The sequence below is a fragment of the Aethalodelphis obliquidens genome, unplaced genomic scaffold, assembly GCF_003676395.1.
Source record: "Aethalodelphis obliquidens isolate GAN/ISIS:26980383/991018 unplaced genomic scaffold, ASM367639v1 scaffold23, whole genome shotgun sequence".
NCBI classification, from domain to species: Eukaryota; Metazoa; Chordata; class Mammalia; order Artiodactyla; family Delphinidae; genus Aethalodelphis; species Aethalodelphis obliquidens.
In genome coordinates, this window is record NW_020837967.1 from 26,581,991 (window position 1) to 26,600,080 (window position 18,090).

General features: G+C 35.9%; 1 protein-coding gene across 2 annotated transcripts in view; it reads left to right on the forward strand.

Moving 5' to 3' along the window:
- Positions 1-18,090, forward strand: part of ODAD2 (outer dynein arm docking complex subunit 2) — a 269,467-nt gene that overhangs the window by 147,165 nt on the left and 104,212 nt on the right. The window lies entirely within an intron of this gene.

An 18,090-nucleotide genomic window follows, 5' to 3' on the forward strand; every position in this document is an offset into this window, starting at 1 on the left:
CTCAAATGTCAACCTACAGGAAAATGGACAACAGGATGATAGTACAGTCATAACATGTCATACAATGCAGCAGTGAAAAATGAATGTATTTCAGCAATGTGTTCATCAATATTGATACATCACATAAACATATTGAGCAAAATAAAAACAAGTTTCAGAAGCAGACATACAATATAATCCTATTATATAAGGTCCAAAGAAATTTTTTAAATGCAAAATATAAATGATATTATTTAGGGAGCAAGAAAGAAGCCTACTGGAGAAAGATTGCTACACATCCTTAAAGAATATATTTAAGGATATTCTTTAAGAAAGACCTTAATCTTCCTTAAGGAATCTTTAATATCTTTAAGGATCTTAATTATCTTTAAGGAAGGTTAATGGTATCAGAGGCAAGCCAAGATTAATAAGCAGAACTAACTTCAGAGGAAAGAGATAATGTAAAGAACAGAAGATAACGTTAAATTTTTAAAATTAATATCCTCAGAATGACCCAAGGGATACTACTAGGCCCAAAAAGCCTGAATAAAAAAGAAATATTCATAGATTAAGAATGAACTTTTAGAAATTAAAAATATATTTGAAAAAGTAATAAATTTAATAAAAGAGATAAATACTAGGTTATGTGTGATGCTGGGATATGACTACGTAATTATCTGGATGATAAGGTCTAGTAAATAGCTAAAAATGTAAAGTAAAAGTAAAAACTGAATAGGAATCGCAAGCACACAAAAAGAGAGCAATTGAAAAGAAGAAACAGTCTTCTTTTTTTAAAGGAGGGGGGTGGTTTCTGTAAGTTGAAGAGTTGAAGAAAGACTCTAGTCTTCAGATTGAAAAGATCCATTTAGTGCCAGGTAGGGAAAAAGAATTTATCTACACCTAGACACAAATACAAATTTGGTGTTTCCAGAAATTAAAAGAAAGGAAAAAGTTACATAAGAGTAAGAATCACACCAGCATTAGGCTTAACATTATTCACAATAAATTCTACAAGAAAAAGGAACAAAAAAACCTTTACTGTCTTTAGAGGAAAACACTTTTTATGCTGGAATTCTATACCCTGCAAAACTAGCATTCCAGTGAGAGTAGACTAAGGACAGAATAAAGACATTGAGCCTTTAGAAATGTCAGCACTTAGGAAAGTTATCCCCCAGGGGTCTTCTTTGAAAAAAATTACAATGTTTTCCAGCAAAACAGAAGATTCTAAGGAAGAGAATAACATGAGTTATAGAAACAATAATGAACAAATAAATCATTAGAATTTATAGCTAAATATGAATTTGTGTTGGTAATATGGCTTTCAAATTTTGTCAGATTATTAAGAAAGAATTTCTTTAAAAGTAATGGCATAAAGTAAAATGAAAGTGGATGGTGTTGTCACAGTAACAATCTGAATCTAAACTACCAGATGATTCGGAAAGCATGTTAGGGAGTGGAAGGTAATAGGTAAAAACATGCCAAAAGTCTTTCCTTTTCCTAGAGAAGGGTGTTAGAGATACTGGTTAAATCTCAATCATCATTGAAAATATGATGAATTTAATATTATCATCGGTGAGATACCATTTTGTATAGATAACATTTCTGTCAGTGCTGTTATTACGTGTAAACTGTGTCCTGTATTCGTATGGACTTCAACTCCAAATCTGCCTGTTTATCTATTATTAGCTTTAAAAGGTATTCCAGCATTTCCACATTCATTATGCTTGCCCCGGATTTCTGTCCCAAATATCCAACTGGTCTCCTTTGCTGGCAACCCAAACTGAGCCACACTCAGACTTTAAGAACAACCCATCTTGTCTGTGTTTAAGCCCTTGGCCCCAAGGCCAGTCTACACCCAAGCCCTCATAAAGAGCTCCATTTCTCCTGAACCTCTCCTGCCTTCCACTGCTCTCCACTCCCACCAACTCAGCATCTTTGAACTCTTCTCAGCTCCCTTCCTACCACTCCTGGGGGAAGGAAAGACCCATGAGGATCTCTGCTTGTTCACTTCTCTTACCAAGAACTTCTGTATGCATTTTCATTTGGGTAACATGAACATCTGAAGAGTTTTGAACAAGGAAGAGACATAAGCAGATTGGCTCACTAGAAAATGTGTGAGTGGGTGACTGATTAGGCTATTACCATGATTCAGTGGAAAGTAATTAGAGTTTGACCTAATACAGGGACAGTGTGGGTGAAGAGGAAGAGCAAATACAAGAAATGATTGGGAAATAGTATCAGAAATTGGTGAGTTATTGGATGTTGGCTATGAGAAAGAGGTGAGAGAGTATGAATTTTTGTTTTTGTTTTGGTGTTTTAACTTTGACAACTAAGTAACCTTAGTTGCTAACCTTGTTAGTAACCTTTAACCAAACGTGAGAAGAACACAATTTGGGGAAAAGATGGGGGATTTGCTTTCATCCAGGTATAGATGTCCAGTCATTTGAATATATGAATCTGGGTGTCAGGAGAGATTCTGGACTGGAGATATATATATATATGGGAGCCATCAGTATGTAGGAGGCGGTTGAAGTCTTGCGCAAAGATGAACGGCAGAGGGTGTGGGCGACAAGAGAAGACCAGTGACAAAGAACAGTCACAGAGGAAGACCGACATGTGATGAGATCACCCGGAGAGGGCAATTTCAGGAAAGACAAGAAAGGAAGCAATGCCAAGAAAGGAGGAGTGTTCAACAGTATCATTTGCCCCTAAGAGGTCATTTGCCTTTGAAAACTGAAAAGAGCACATTAAATATGGAAATTAAGAGATCATCGGTCATAGACATTTCAGTTGAGAGGTGAGAGTTTAAGTCCGTGGTACTGGAGTGAGAAATGAATTAAGGGGAGAAATAGATACAAAGAAGATTAATAGTTCTTTCTGGAAGCTGAGCTGTTAATATCAGTAGAAGGAGCCAATATGAAATCCGGAAGACAGTTTAGGCTGAGGGAATGACTAATATGGGAAAGGCATGAGAGAGATGGAGAGGGTGTGTGTAGGTAGTAGATGGAGAAAGGAAGAATGGATGCATGGAAGGAAGGAAGAAAGCATAGCTCTCACTGTGCCTAAACCTTCTAAGCACATTGCTCTAAGTAGAGTAAAAAACTTCTGGAGCACCAAGCAGAAGGACACTTCTAGAATACATAACTCCTGAGGGTGAGCCCTGTGACAGGAAGGACTTCTGGTAAGAAACACTGAAAAAGGCAACTTCTAACTTCATCGAGGCAACGAACACATGCCCAATCTCCTGTCTCCCTGTCTATCTCTCTGTCTGTCTGTCGGCCTATCTATCTATCATCTATCTATTATCTATTCATCTATCTGTTATCTATCTATCTATCTATCTTTCTGTCATCCAATTCAGAAGTGACAAAGTTATCAAAGGGATCTGAATTAATACCCTTCTGTGAATTTAAAGACTTGAAGTCACATATTTCTTAGCTGACAGTAAGTATAATTTGGCTGATTATTTCAACAATGGGGACTGGCTTTTCTGATTACATAATATAGAAGACATTTCCATAAATTGAATTCACTAAATATGCAGAGTCAAAATTTGATGTCAAATATATCACAAAATTCATCTTTTATGACTAAATTTATGATGAACATTTTTAGATGTCAATTCGAAATAGATGAGGATGCATACCTTTTCAAAAATGTATTGAGATATGTGAGCAAAAATTTTGAAGACTATTGGTCTAGTATATCAGGTCTGGCCCTTGAAATGGGAGAGAAGGATATTTAAAACATCTTTCCTCAAGAAAATACCCTAATTTGCAAGACTCTTGTCCTTTTGAAAACTTCTATTTTCTAGGACCAGGAGGTGAATATTATACTGGTTTCCTTTCTTGCATACTTCTAGAACAAAACTCATCTTCCCAAGGCAGAAGGATACCTCAGGGGTCAAGTGCAAGAGAGGTCATGTGCTCAGAAAGGCAAGAGAAAAGAAAGCACATTTATATTAAAAAATAATATCTCATTATTCATATAGATCCCAATCAAACCGTGGTTTCAGACAGCTCTATCTAAAAGAAATTTCTGTGATAATGGAAATTTACTCTTCAGATATTGCGACCAGTAGCCATGTGTGGGTTTTGAAATGTGACTAGTCTGACTGAGGAACTAAACTTTTAATTATATTAAGTTTTAATTAATTTAAGTAGCCACATGTAGCTAGTGGCTCTTGTTTTGAATATCCCAAGTCTAAGATATGCAAATAATGGAGAGTTGTTTTTGAAAAGCAACTTCTACAAAAAGTTCTAAACCTCAAGAATTATATAAGTTGGCATATGGTTATATATTCACTATGCCAATTTTAAAAGTAAAGAAAAACTCAAAGGAAAGTGTCTTTTGTGTTTCCATATAAATGTGAAATATTTTTTGTTCTAGTTCTGTGAAAAATGCCATTGGTAATTTGATAGGGATTGCATTGAATCTGTAGCTTGCCTTGTGTAGTATGGTCATTTTGACAATATTGATTCTTCCAATCCGAGAACATTCCATCTGTTTGTGTCATCTTCAATTACTTTCATCAGTGTCTTATAGTTTTCCTAGTACAGGTCTTTTGCCTCCTTAGGTAGGTTTATTCCTAGGTATTTTATTCTTTTTGATGTGTGTTTCCTTAATTTCTCTTTCTGATCATTTGTTGTTAGTGTATAGAAATGAAACAGATTTCTGTGTATTAATTTTGTATCCTGCAATTTACCGAATTCATTGATGAGCTTTAGTAGTTTTCTGGTAGCATCTTTAGGATTTTCTATGTATGGTATCGTGTCATCTGCAAGCAGTGACACTTTTACTTCTTCTTTTCCAGTTTGTATTCCTTTTATTTCTTTTTCTTGTCTGATTGCTGTGGCTAGGACTTCCAAAACTATGTTGAATAAGAGTGGCGACAGTGGACGTCTTTGTCCTGCTCCTGATCATAGAAGAAGCGCTTTCAGTTTTTCCCCATTGAGAATGATGTTGGCTGTGGGTTTGTCATATATGGCCTTTATTATGTTGAGGTAAGTTCCCTCTATGCCCACTGTCTGGAGAGTTTTTATCATAAATGGGTGTTGAATTTTGTCAAAAGCTTTTTCTGCATCTATTGAGATGATCATATGGTTTTTATTCTTTAATTTGTTAATATGGTGTATCACATTGATTGATTTGCATATGTTCAAGAATCCTTATATCCCTAAACCCCACTTGATCACGGTGTATGATCCTTTTAATGTGTTGTTGGACTCGGTTTGCTAGTATTTTGTTGAGAATCTTTGGGTCTATGTTCATCAGTGATACTGGCCTGTAATTTTCGTTTTTGTGGTATCTCTGTCTGGTTTTGATACCAGAATGATGGTGGACTCATAGAATGAGCTTGGGAGTGTTCCTTCCTCTGCAGTTTTTTGGAATAATTTCAGAAGGATAGGTGCTAACTCTTCTCTAAATGTTTGATAGAATTCTCCTGTAAAGCCATCTGGTCCTGAACTTCTGTTTGTTGGAAGTTTTAAAATCACGGTTTCAATTTCAGTACTTGTGATTGGTCGATTCATATTTTCTGTTTCTTCCTGGGTCAGTCTTGGAAGGTTGTACATTTCTAAGAGTTTGTACATTGCTTCTAGGTTGTCCATTTTATTGGCATATAGTGCTTGTAGTAGTCTCTTATGATCCTTTGTATTTCTGTGGTGTCAGTTGTAACTGTAACTGTAACTCCTTTTTCATTTTTAATTTTATTGATTTGAGACCTCTCCCTTTTTTTCCTGATGAGTCTAGCTAAAGGTTTATCAATTTTGATTATCTTTTCAGAGAACCAGCTTTTAGTTTCATTGATCTTTTCTATTGTTTTCTTCATTTCTATTTCATTTATTTCTGCTCTGATCTTTGTGATTTTTCCTTCTACTAACTTGGGGTTTTGCTTGTTATTCTTTCTCTAGTTGCTTTAGGTGTAAGGGTACGTTGTTTATTTGAGATGTTTCTTGTTTCCTGAGGTAGGATTGTATTGCTATAAACTTCCCTCTTAGAACTGCTTTTGCTTCATCCCATAGATTTTGGATTGTCGTGTTTTCATTTTCATTTGTCTCTAGGTATTTTTGATTTCCTCTTTGATTTCTTCAGTGATCCATTTGTTTTTTAGTAGCATATTGTTTAGCCTCCACATGTTTGTGTTTTTTGCAGTCTTTTTCTTGTAGTTGATTTACAGTCTTATAGCATTGTGGTTGGAAAAGATTTTACATGATATTAATTAATCCTTTCCATACTAACCCAAATTAATAATTAAAATCCATAAAATGTTTTTTTCAATACTCATACCAAAAATTAATCACAAATCAGGAATAGAATAGGGGTTGTTTTGTTTTGTTTTTCATTCAAATTTTAACCTAAACATAGTAATCTGGGGGTTAAATGAGATTTTATCTCATTTTCACCCATATATTATACCCAAGGAGATACAACTTCTGTTACCTCTTAGTAATTGTGAAAGACAGCCCCAAAATATAAAATGATGCTGGTGAAGAACATGTTATAGTTTTAATAATTAGTAGTTAGACTGGGTTTATACTTCATAAGCATTTACATTTAATTTTCATTTTGCCTTGAGCTTCATGACAGTACATGAATATAATAAAATTAAAACTGATAAAAGTTGATAATGATTTAACTCAATTTCCAGGCATGTCAGATAATGTCATTAATTCAACAACATTTGTTTAGCACTAACTGTTTGCCAGACCCTGTGCAGGTGCTCGTTACATTCTGTATGCCCATTGTTTTGCATCTTAACATAAATGCATAATATTTATGCAATTAAGTTTCTAGTGTTAAAAAAAAGAGTGAGGTTAAATGACGCAAAACTTCCATCATTTGAGCCTTTCTAGAATGTTCCTTCACATAGGGAGAGAAAATAAAGTTACCTATGACCTATTGGTAGAAATTTGAGCACAGTTCCCTAGGGATATGTTTTATAATTGACATATATATATATGTTTTATAATATATATGTTTTATAATTATATAAAATTATATAATTTTATAATTATATAATTATATAATTATAATTATAATTATAATTTTATAATTGACAGGTGAACAGGCAGTGTCTTCTCTTGGTGGTAAATGTAAAATACTAGCACACTTTACAATCAGCTGCCTTTTTGATAAGCTAAAGTAATGTAGGTAAAGATACTTATAAATGTCTATATGCACTGAAGTTACGAATGCTTGGGACTCCTTTAGGGTCTCATGTGTCTTATATTACATCACTATCCAAAACTTAACCCACTTGGTTATATTCAGGTTAGCATCCTCAAGAATATATTTTGTATATTCTACTGTTCTGGGTAAATTTAAATTGTTTTCAAATAAGAGTATATGTTCTATGGGAGAGTAGAGGCAGGAAACATTTTTTGAATATGCTGGGCATCCAGCTTGCAGTAAAATAACAGAACCAGAAAAGATCTTGCCAGATATTTTGGCCCATTCTTCCCTCTTCCCCGCTCCCTCCTGCTCTCTGCTTCAGGTAAGTTAATGACTCAGCTTTCTAGGGAAAGTTTCCTTTTATTTTATAAGAAAGCATTTCCACATTTTTCATGTAAGATGCTTTTGCAAGTCACTTTAGAATTATTAACTTATGAATCATAGGAGTTGGCATCATTTAGAAATAAACCACTTCTTTGTCTGGATTGATGGCACTGACAGTAATGCTGCAGAAACCAGCCACTGTCAATGATAGCTAAGGGCTGTGCCAATCTGAGCACGCTGTGTGTGTCCATGTGGAATGGATGTGATGAGGTGTCAACTGTTCCAGACAGATGTTACCCATTTTTTATACTGTTAGCAGCATATACATTAGAACACATTTTCAGATCTGTTAAGAAAATGAGATGTGGAAATTACTTGTATTGGATGGATTGCCTCTTTTCTTGCTGGGGAATATTTAAAGCTACCTATCAGTGAATGAGTGAGACAGCAAAGTATTTCAGTAATGAACTGTGGAATAATTGTGACGAAGAGTCACAAAGTAAGTTGGCATTGTATTTGCGTTGTAATTAGATGTATTGAACAAATGGACAGTGGGATTTTTGTAGTAAGAAATATTGGCTTTTTTTACCAGGAGACCAGTGTCTCAACTAGGAAACTTAAAATTTTCCTTCATTCTGGAGAAAGTCAGTATATTATAGTTTTTGGTCACTTATCAGTGATACAGAAAATGTACTAAGTGAAAAAGAAATGTTTTGCCTGCTTGATAATTATCTGTCCATTCCTTATATGATTCGAAGATCAGGGCGTGAAATGTAAGTCTGTTTTATGGTCTCATATTAAACCTGAAGGAATATTTAAGATAGGAAATAAGCACCTTCAGTTTAAAAACTGCTCAGTATTCTTCAGTCTATCAAGAACTAAACAACAGAGGCTGAAATAAAACTGAAGTAATTACAAAAAATTCACTGCATATTTTTCTAAGTAGCTTTATTTAAAAGGTTTTATTTAAGGCTTAAGGAAAGTTTGTTGTTGTTGTTTTCCTGTTAAGATTACTAAAAAGGACAGAGATCCTAAGATGTGACCTCTGTAGTGATGTTATTTGGTGAAACTCATGAGCTGCAAATCTGGCTGCAGATGAAGAGCTGCTTTGTAAAAAGCGTGAGAGATTTGTAAATGGAAGTGAAAAGCTGCTTCTTCCCAGCTGAATGATCAAACACATTTTTGGAGGAAAACATTGGTTGAACAGGTGTTCAGTATTACGAACTTGTGATGTAAAGAATGCAACAACTGAATCTGGCAAAGATCCACGTATTAAATTCTTTGTTCTTAAGAACCAAAATTTCCTGCTGCAGAAAATCAACTCACATTTGTGCTCCATGAAAAATCAGATATTGAAAACTTACAGAATTCACATAAAGAATGTATAATTGTGTTACATCACTTACTTTCAAGCTTTTTGCCAGCATTTATAAGAATCATGTTTCTTTCTTAAAATATCACTGCGTTTTTTTATATTTTCTTTTTATGAATGCTGTAAGATAGTATTTAATCCTATTTCTTTTCATTAATGACTTTTAAAAGGTTTTATTAAGAAAAAAGTAGAAGTTTACATATATTTATTGGCCTTTTTATAAGAAGTGACTCACATAATTCATATGAATTTGTAATCACCACTTCCTCATGAATTAGATGGGAAACAGGTATTTTATTTTAGAATAAACACTCTGTATAATAAGTCAGCTGTAGCATTAGGAAGAAAACTCAATCTGTCTTCCAGATCAGTAATATATCCATGAGATCGCTTGGCCTTGTAACCTTCTTAAACCTAATTTTGCTGCTTGTTTAGAAAATAATGTCTTGTTGTGAATTTTGATCTCAGAGGGAAAAAAAAAAATCTCTAGTAATTTCAAAACCAGCAACCTGAGGATCTGCCCCAAACAGAGAAGCCAATTAGAAGGTGTATGAGAATGATCCCCCAGAAGAGACGAGGAAAAAGTTAATTTCTGTGCGGCTGAAATACAAGCTTGGGCAATTTTAGCTTCCTGACTACAGGTGTGACAGAACACAGCTGATCAAACCAGGCAGGAATTTGACATCACACTCTGTTTACTTTCAGCTGCCCAATGAGCCATGCCCAATCTGGAAGCCAGAGAGAACCTGGAAAAGGAGCGTGTAGGGCTGTAACTTCATACTGAGAAGACTGCCGTGGACACGGCTTAGGAGCTTGCATTTGGTCACGTTTGGGCCAAAGAATGTATAGCTGTCCACGGTGTGCCAAAAAGCCTGCATAGGTTTTTAAAACATTGAAAACCTGTTTAAAATGTAATCCGTGTTTGGCAGCCCACCTATCTGGGGTTGGCCATCATTTTTAATAAGTCACCAAATAGTTCAAAGTAGGCTCCTCATCTGGCCCCCAGTTTCTAAAATCCTATAAACTAAAGTGAACTATGTTACAGGTATTTTTTCTGTGTGCCAGATTTTCAAGTGGGAACTTGAAGGCCCAAACAAAAGTGAGGGTGTGACAAAGTTGTCTTCAGTATCTATGGGTCACATTTGTTGCGTTCACCTGGATTCCCCTCCTGTCCTGCTACTGTTTCCCATTCCGTGCTTCTCAGCCCCAAAGGGGGCTACAGTGGAGGTTGCTAGTTTAGGAAGGGGTAGATTGACAGAGGTGTAGTATACAAAATGGAAAGTAACGACTAAAAGGTATAGCCTGTTCTAAACAGGTGTGCCAACGATAAGCTGCTCATGAAACCATTTTATTTGGAAGTACAGCTTATCAGCTTCCAGTTACTTTACTAAACTAATAATCTCATCCATTGAGTGAATCGTATCGTCATCTCCACGTCAGCCAGGAACTCTCAGGACCACACACTGCACTTGATCACCATCAGAGACTGTGTCATCTCACCGTTCATGGGTTTGGACCCCAGTTTCTCATGCAACATTATGTCCCTCTGTCTCTCTGGGCACAGAGCTTTTTTGTTTGTTTTGTTTTGTTTTTAATTTTTCTAAATTGAGGTAGAATTGTTTACAGTATCATATAAGTTTCAGGTGTACAGCACAGTGATTCACAATTTTTAAAAGTTATATTCTATTTATAGTTACTATAAAATATTGGCTGTATTCCCCGAAAGCAGGCACACTTGTCTTGTTCCTGATCTTGGAGAGAAACTTTCAGTCTTTCACCATGGAGTATGATCTCAGCTGTGGGTTTTTCCTGCTTGGCCTTTATTATGTTGAGATCATTTTCTTCTATTCCTAGTTTGTTGAGCTTGTTTTTTTAATCATATGAAGATGTTGAATTTTGTCAAATACTTTTTCTGCGTCAATTGATGTGCTCTTATGGGTTTAACCTTTATTCTGTTAATGCAGGGCGGTATACTGATTGACTTTCTTGTATTGAGCCACCCATGCTTTCTAGGAATAAATTCCACTTTGTCATGACGTGTACTCCTATTGACTCTGGTCTGCTGCTGTTCCGCTGAGGACTGCAGCTTTCATTTTTTATACTGTCCTTATTTGGCTCTGGTATCAGAGTAATGCTAGCCTCATACACTGCATTTGGGAGTGTTATCTCCTCTTCAGTTCTTTGGAAGAGTTTGAGGATTGTTGTTAATTTTTATTTAAATGTTCAGTAGAATTCACCAGTGAAACCATCCAGTCCTGGGCTTTTCTTTGTTGGAAGGTTTTTGATTACTGATTCAATTTCCTTACTTATAACTTATATAGATCTGTTCATATTTTCTGTTTCTTCATGGTCCAGTCTTGGTAGGTTATGTGTTTCTAGAAATTTATCCGTTTCTTCTAGGTTATCCAATTTGTTGGCATACAACTATTGATAGTATTCTTACAATCCTTTTTATTTCTCTAAATTGTTATGTCCCTTCTTTCATTTTGGATTTGAGTCTTCTCTTTTTTCTTCATTAATCTAGCTAAGGATTTGTCAGTTTTGTTTTGAATAGCCAACTCTTGATTTCATTGATTTTTCTCTACTGTTTTTCTATTTTTTTCTTTAGGAAATAGAGTGATGTCTTCTTTAACCCAATAGTTATTTACAAGTGTATTGCTTAATTATCACATATTTGTGTATTTTCCAGTTTTCCTTCTGTTGTTGATTTCTATTTTCATTCAGTCATTCTGTTCAGGAAAGGTACTTTGTATGATTTCAATCTTTTTTTTTTTAAGTTAGACTGATTTTGTGGCCTAAAATATAGTCTTCCTGGAGAATGTTCTATGCGCACTTGAGAAAAATGTATATTCTGCTGTTGTGTAAAGTGTTTTATATATGTCTGTTAGATCCAGTTGGTCTATAGTGTTGTTTAATTCCTCTATTTCCTTATTGATCTTCTGTCTGATTGTCACATCCATGATTGAAAATGGGGTATTGAAGTATCCCACTCTTGTTTTTAAGGAGCTGTCTGTTTCTTCCTTCAGTTCTGTCAATGTTTGCTTTATATATTTTGGGATTTATACAAATGTTTATAATTATTGTATTATATCTAGTTGAATTGACCCTCTTATCATTATACATCCTTCTTTCTCTTTTCAAATAGTTTTTGACTTTTCATGGAATATCTTCCCATATATATATATATTTTTCGGTATGCGGGCCTCTCACTGTTGTGGCCTCTCCCGTTGCGGAGCACAGGCTCCGGACGCACAGGCTCAGCGGCCATGGCTCATGGGCCCAGCCGCTCCATGGCATGTGGGGTCTTCCCGGACCAGGGCATGAACCCGTGTCCCCTGCATCGGCAGGCGGACTCTCAACCACTGAGCCACCAGGGAAGCCCTCTTCCCATATTTTTACTTTCAATCTATGTGTGTCCTTAGACCTACAGTGAATCTCTTGTAGACATCACACTGGATCTTTTTTAAAAAATCCATTCAGCCCATCTGTGTATTTTGATTGGGGAGTTTAATCCATTTATATTTATAGTAATTACTGATAGGGAAGCACTTACTTTCGCTATTTTAATATTTGTTTTCTGTATGTTTTGTGGCTTTTCCCCCTCATTTCATTCATTAATGCTTTCCTTTGTGTTTAGTTGATTTTTTGTAGTGCCATATTTTTATTCCCTTCTCCTTTCCTTCTGTGCATATTCTATAGATATTTTCTTTGTGGTTACCATGGGGATTACATATAGTATCCTCAAGTTATGACAGTTTACCTTAAATTGATACAACTTCAGTTGCATGCAGGCACTTTACTCCTTTACAGTTCCACTTTCCCACTCCCCCTTGATGTTCCCAATGCCACAAATTACATCTTTACATGTTGTGTACCCAGTAACATAGCTTTATAACTATTTTTATGAATTTGTCTTTTAAATCTTATAGAAAATAAAAAGTAGAGTTACAAACCAAATTACTATAACGCTGCTATTTGTATTTTTCTGTTTACCTTTATCAGGTCTCTTTAAGTTTATCCTAAAGTATATTGAACCTCTTGGGTTTGTATATCCATGTATTTATACTCAAATTTGGAATGCTTTCAGCCATTATTTCTTCAAATAATCTCTCTGCCCCTTTCTCTCTCTCTCTCTTTTTTTTCTCCTTACATTTAGTAATTTCAAATGTCCTGTCTTCAGGTTCACTGATTCTTTCTTCTTCCTATTTGAGTCTGTTATTTTATACCTCTAGTTAATTTTTCAATTCAGTTATTATATTTTTCAGTGCTACAATTTGTATTTGGTGCTTTAAAAAAATTCTGTCTTTTTGCTGATATTCTCATGTTATTTCTATATCATTTTCCTTATTTTCTTTAATTCTTTGTGTATTTCTTGAGCATTTTGAGCATACTTAAGATAGATGTTTTAGAGTCTTCGCCTGTTACATCTGTAAGTCTGATGCATTTGTTTCTTCAGGGTTGGTTTCTGGAGATTTACTTTGTTCCTTTGAGTGAGCCATGTTTTCCTTTTTCTTGGTGAATCTTGTGGTTTTTTTGTTGAAAATCGGGCATTTGAAAAAACAGCCACTAGTCGTTTCAGATTGACTTGGCAGACTTTCACTAGTCATTCTTGTCATTCCTATTGGAATCACCTAGGGTAAAGGTGTAAGGTCTTCGCAGATCTTTTCTGGGCATGTGTTTTATCTGGCGCAGTGTGTCTGTCTACTTAAAATGTCCCGCATATTCATAGCTGCTTTTAATGTCTTAATTTCCCCAAGAGTCTCACCCCAGCTTTTTCTTGGGGACTTAAATGTTCTATTTTATTCCTCTTCTTATAACTTCTTGCCCTGAGGTGTCTGTGAGTCTGCAGTCCCCCTGCAATTTTCACACCCCACAATGAGTACCATTGTCTTCCACAGCTGCTGCCACCTGAGGTCCAGCATATGCCACAATTTCACATCTAAGTTCTTAGTCACATGAGACAGGGACCAGTCTCTCAGGTAGCTTCATCCACAGGCCAGAGTGTTGCAAGTCGTTTCTGTTCCTCTTGTTCTGGTCAAGGGAGGGGACTGGGAATTGGCCCGCTTCCTCCTGACCTGTAGCATTGCCAGGAAGGGGATGGGACATGGGCAAGTAAAAATGCCAGGAAATTTCCTGAAGTTCTGAATGTGACTTTATCTTGGTTCAGTGTTTGTTTATTTACTATAGATCTCTGAATTGGTTTCCAGAGCTCCTATAAAGTTACTTTAGCCAGTCTGTTAGTTGTTTATTTAATGTTTCCATGGGGGAACAAGTGTCTGGTGCTTCTAAGTCCACCATCTTGGAAATGTCTCCATGCTTTCTGATGAGAAGTCAGATACTGGTATTAATGACGTTCCCTTGTACATGATAGCCATGTACAACTTTCAAGTGCAGCCTGCAACTTTCAAGAGTCTCTCTTTGTCTTTCAGCAGTTTAATTATAATGTGTCTAGGTGTGTATCTGAGTTTATTATACTTGGAATTCCTTAAGATACCTGAATATATAGGTTAAATTTTTTTCCTCAAATTTGTGAAGCTTTTGCCCTTATTTCTTCAAATATTCTTTCTGTCCCTTTCTCTTCTTCCAGGTCTCTCATGTACATAGGTTGGTATGCTTGATGGTATCCTGTAGGTCTCTGAGAATGTGTTCATTTTTCTTCATTTTTTGTTTGGCTCCTCAGACTTGATAATCTGAACTGACCTATCTTCAAATTCACCAAGTCTCTTTTCTGCCCGCTCACATCTGATGTTGGGCCCATATAGTAAATTTCCCACTTCGGTTATTGAACATTTCAGCTCCAGGATTTCTAATTGACTTTTTTTATAAGTTAAATCTCCTTATTAATGTTCTCTACTTCCTGAGACATTGTTCTCAAACTTTAATTGTTTAGGCATGGTTTCCTTTAGTTCCTTGTACATATTTATAATAGCTGACTTAAAGTCTTTATCTAATAAGTCCAACATGGTACAGGCTTCCTTACAGTCAGATTTTATTGACTGCTTTCTTTCCCTGGGGTGTACTTTGTGGCATACTTTTTTTTTTTTGTATATCTTATAACTTTTTATTGGAAACCTTATATTTAAAATAATATAATTTAGAAACACTGGAAATCAGATTCCCCCCTTTTCAGGGGTTGTGTTCTTGCTGTTTGTTGTTGTTTTTGCTATTGTTTGTTATTGACTTTCTTGGACTAATTCTGTAACATCTGTGTTCCTTCTCAGTGTGACCACTGAGGTTTCTTCTCAGTTAGCTCATTGGACAGCCAATGAGTTGATAGAGCTTTTCTCAAACACTTTGCATCATTAGATTTCTTACCGTTTGGTGTGGGGCCCTGTGTACATTCTATGGCAGACATAGAACACCAGCAGCTCACACATCTGTCTTACCCTTCACTTCTCGTGTAGGGCCTCACGGTCAGGCAGAGACCAGCGATCGCAGCTGCCTCAGGTCTTTTCTGAGCACGTGCATATCCCTACACTTGCTTGTGGCATTTTAAAGCCCCAGGAATACGGTGGACTTTTTCAAAGCCCTCTGTAGACCTCACATTTCCAAGGTTTTCCTTTTAGTTTTTTTTTGGTCCAGCCTCTTGTGTGTCCTGACCGATGTTGCCATCTCAGCTTTTATGTTCAATAATTGCCGCTGATGTGTTTTTTTAAGACACACCCTGAGGATCGGACTTTCCTCATGAAATGAGTCCTGAGGTAAAGACAAGCCTTCGGAGCTTTTCCTAAAAGTTGCCATTCAGGTCAAATAGGGACCATTCTTTTGTAATGAGGCTTTTGGGGGAGCTCCAAACCCATTCTTCCCCCTCCTGTGGCTGCCAGGCTGCAGGTTTTTCACAGATACCATGGTTTCCAGGCCATTGGTTTTCAAGGCTACTGCAGAGCTGGGGAGAGGAAGGTGGGAAAGTTAAGATGCCACAAAGCTCACTGTTCTTACTGAAGTTCAGCTGTTTTTCTTGAATAAACACCCCTGTTACAAGCCTTTCATTAAATTCGAGAGTTCCAAAAATGTTGATTTTGCCATTTTTTGCCAGCGTACTCACTGTTGCTCTAGACGATCGTATCCTCACCCTACCATTCCACGAGCGCTTGGGCGTGTAGGTTAATCATTTTTGCACTGATGCTACGATTTTGGAAGTAATAGCAACACAGTTTGATAATTATCCAGATTGGTTATTCTCCAGTCTAGATACACGTCATCTTCAGAGCTTTAAAAACGATATCCTCACGCAAGAGGCTTAACCCTTGTTCTGTCTGTTGAGATTGAGGCCTTGGCGTACATATTTCTAAAAAGTCACCCCAGGTGGTTATGATGTGAAACCAAGGCTGAGAACCACTGACCTAGATCTTACTTATTTTGAATCCCACAACGTGAAATAGTACCTTACATTTCTGAGGTCCCACATGGATATCTCAGGAGGTAAGAAGTCTGCCAGTCTCTGTTCTAGTCAGACCACATCTGGAGCTGTGTTAAACTCGGTGTGTTCTCAGAGAAACTTTGATAAATGAGAGGGAAGACCAATGAAAACCATTTACTATGAAAATTAGTTAAAGGTACACACAGAAAATGAGGGAGACCAGGTAGCTGGCTTCAAATGTTAGAAGAACATTCATGAAAATTAGTTGCAGGTAGTATAATGTTCATTATGAGTTAAAGAGATTCATCAGATGAACTGGGAAGCTAATCACATATTTATAAAAAATACGATTAACAGACCGAACAAGTAAACTTTTGGAATAGAATCTCTTCATAAATTAGAGACTCCCTGTTTTATTGTTTTTGTTTTTTGAAGTGTAGTATTCCATACAGTTAATTTTTTTCAGTCAAGATGATGGTTTCAAGTATTATTCTTAGCCTGATCTACACAACTCACTGATTGGATCTTAACCAGAAACTGGTTTACCCATCTTGATCTGTGGGTTATTGACTCTAAGTGGGAAAAATTCTAAATATATATATGCATATGTGTACGTACAGATTTACATGCAATAGGTACTTTACGATAACATGTCTTCCATTTGTTTAACACCTTGTACTTACAGACTTCTTTCAAATACATCATTGGCTAAGAAGGTCACTTAATTACCTCCATAAGCCTCTGAATACACAATGGTGCTTCACAAATTCGACCTCCTCATTAACAGACTATGGCATCTAAAGCAGAATCAACACAGGACATAGTAAAATCGAAAAATCACAGTTGACCGTGATAATTTAAAAGATTATCTTAAATTAGGCTAAGAAGTAGAAAAAAATCAGAACCATTAAATTTTAAAAAAATTTATCTTGTGAATTAATTGGATAAAGCCACCTTCAATGTTTAATACATTTTCTGCTACATAAATCTAGACTGTGAGCCACCATGTCATTTATTTCACTGGAAATTTATTGTTCCTTCAGTTCAGAAGGAAAGGAATGATCAGTGATGTTCTATTTTTGATTTTTGAAGAACTACATTTGAAAGTGTAAAGTAATTCTAGATCAGCTATATATATATATATATATATATTTAAGCTGTAGGATTGTTAACTACTAGGACCAGAACAAGGGTCTTATTGTGAAAGAGCCACACAAACTGTCTGCTCTCCTTGAGTATATAGAGGTATATTTAGAATTTCAAAAGCAATTTATTGAGTATACCTTTAGGAAAAGATCTGCCTGTTCAGTTTTGCTTTCTCTGACATGCTATTCTAATGTGAACGTAGCATTTTTGAAAGTTTTTATATGCAATGTACTCTTTTAAAATCTCTTTCAAATATTATATTATGCATTGTATGGGCTCTATATGGCACAGAGCAGTGTTTTTATAGCCCTTCTAGTCAAAAATTTTTTTCTGAAGTCACGTTACGCTTGTCTTGCATGTGCTTCAAAGTTGCATTCTGTGTACCTCACCTCCTCAGAAAGCTGCCGGTTTTTTTGATGGAGGCAAGAGAGGGAGTTTCAAGCCTGTTATTTTATTGCTCTGTGCCAAACATCCGGGTTCCTGTTTTATTCATTAATCTATAAAAAATAATCTGTCCTAATATCTTCCTTTTAGTTGAATTTTTTTTCATCAGTCACTTAGACTTTATTATTATTTTTTATCCTAAAAATTTTTTTACATCTTTATTGGAGTATAATTGCTTTACAATGGTGTGTTAGTCTCTGCTTTATAACAGAGTGAATCAGTTATACATATACATATGTTCCCATATCTCTTCCCTCTTGCGTCTCCCTCCCTCCCACCCTCCCTATCCCAC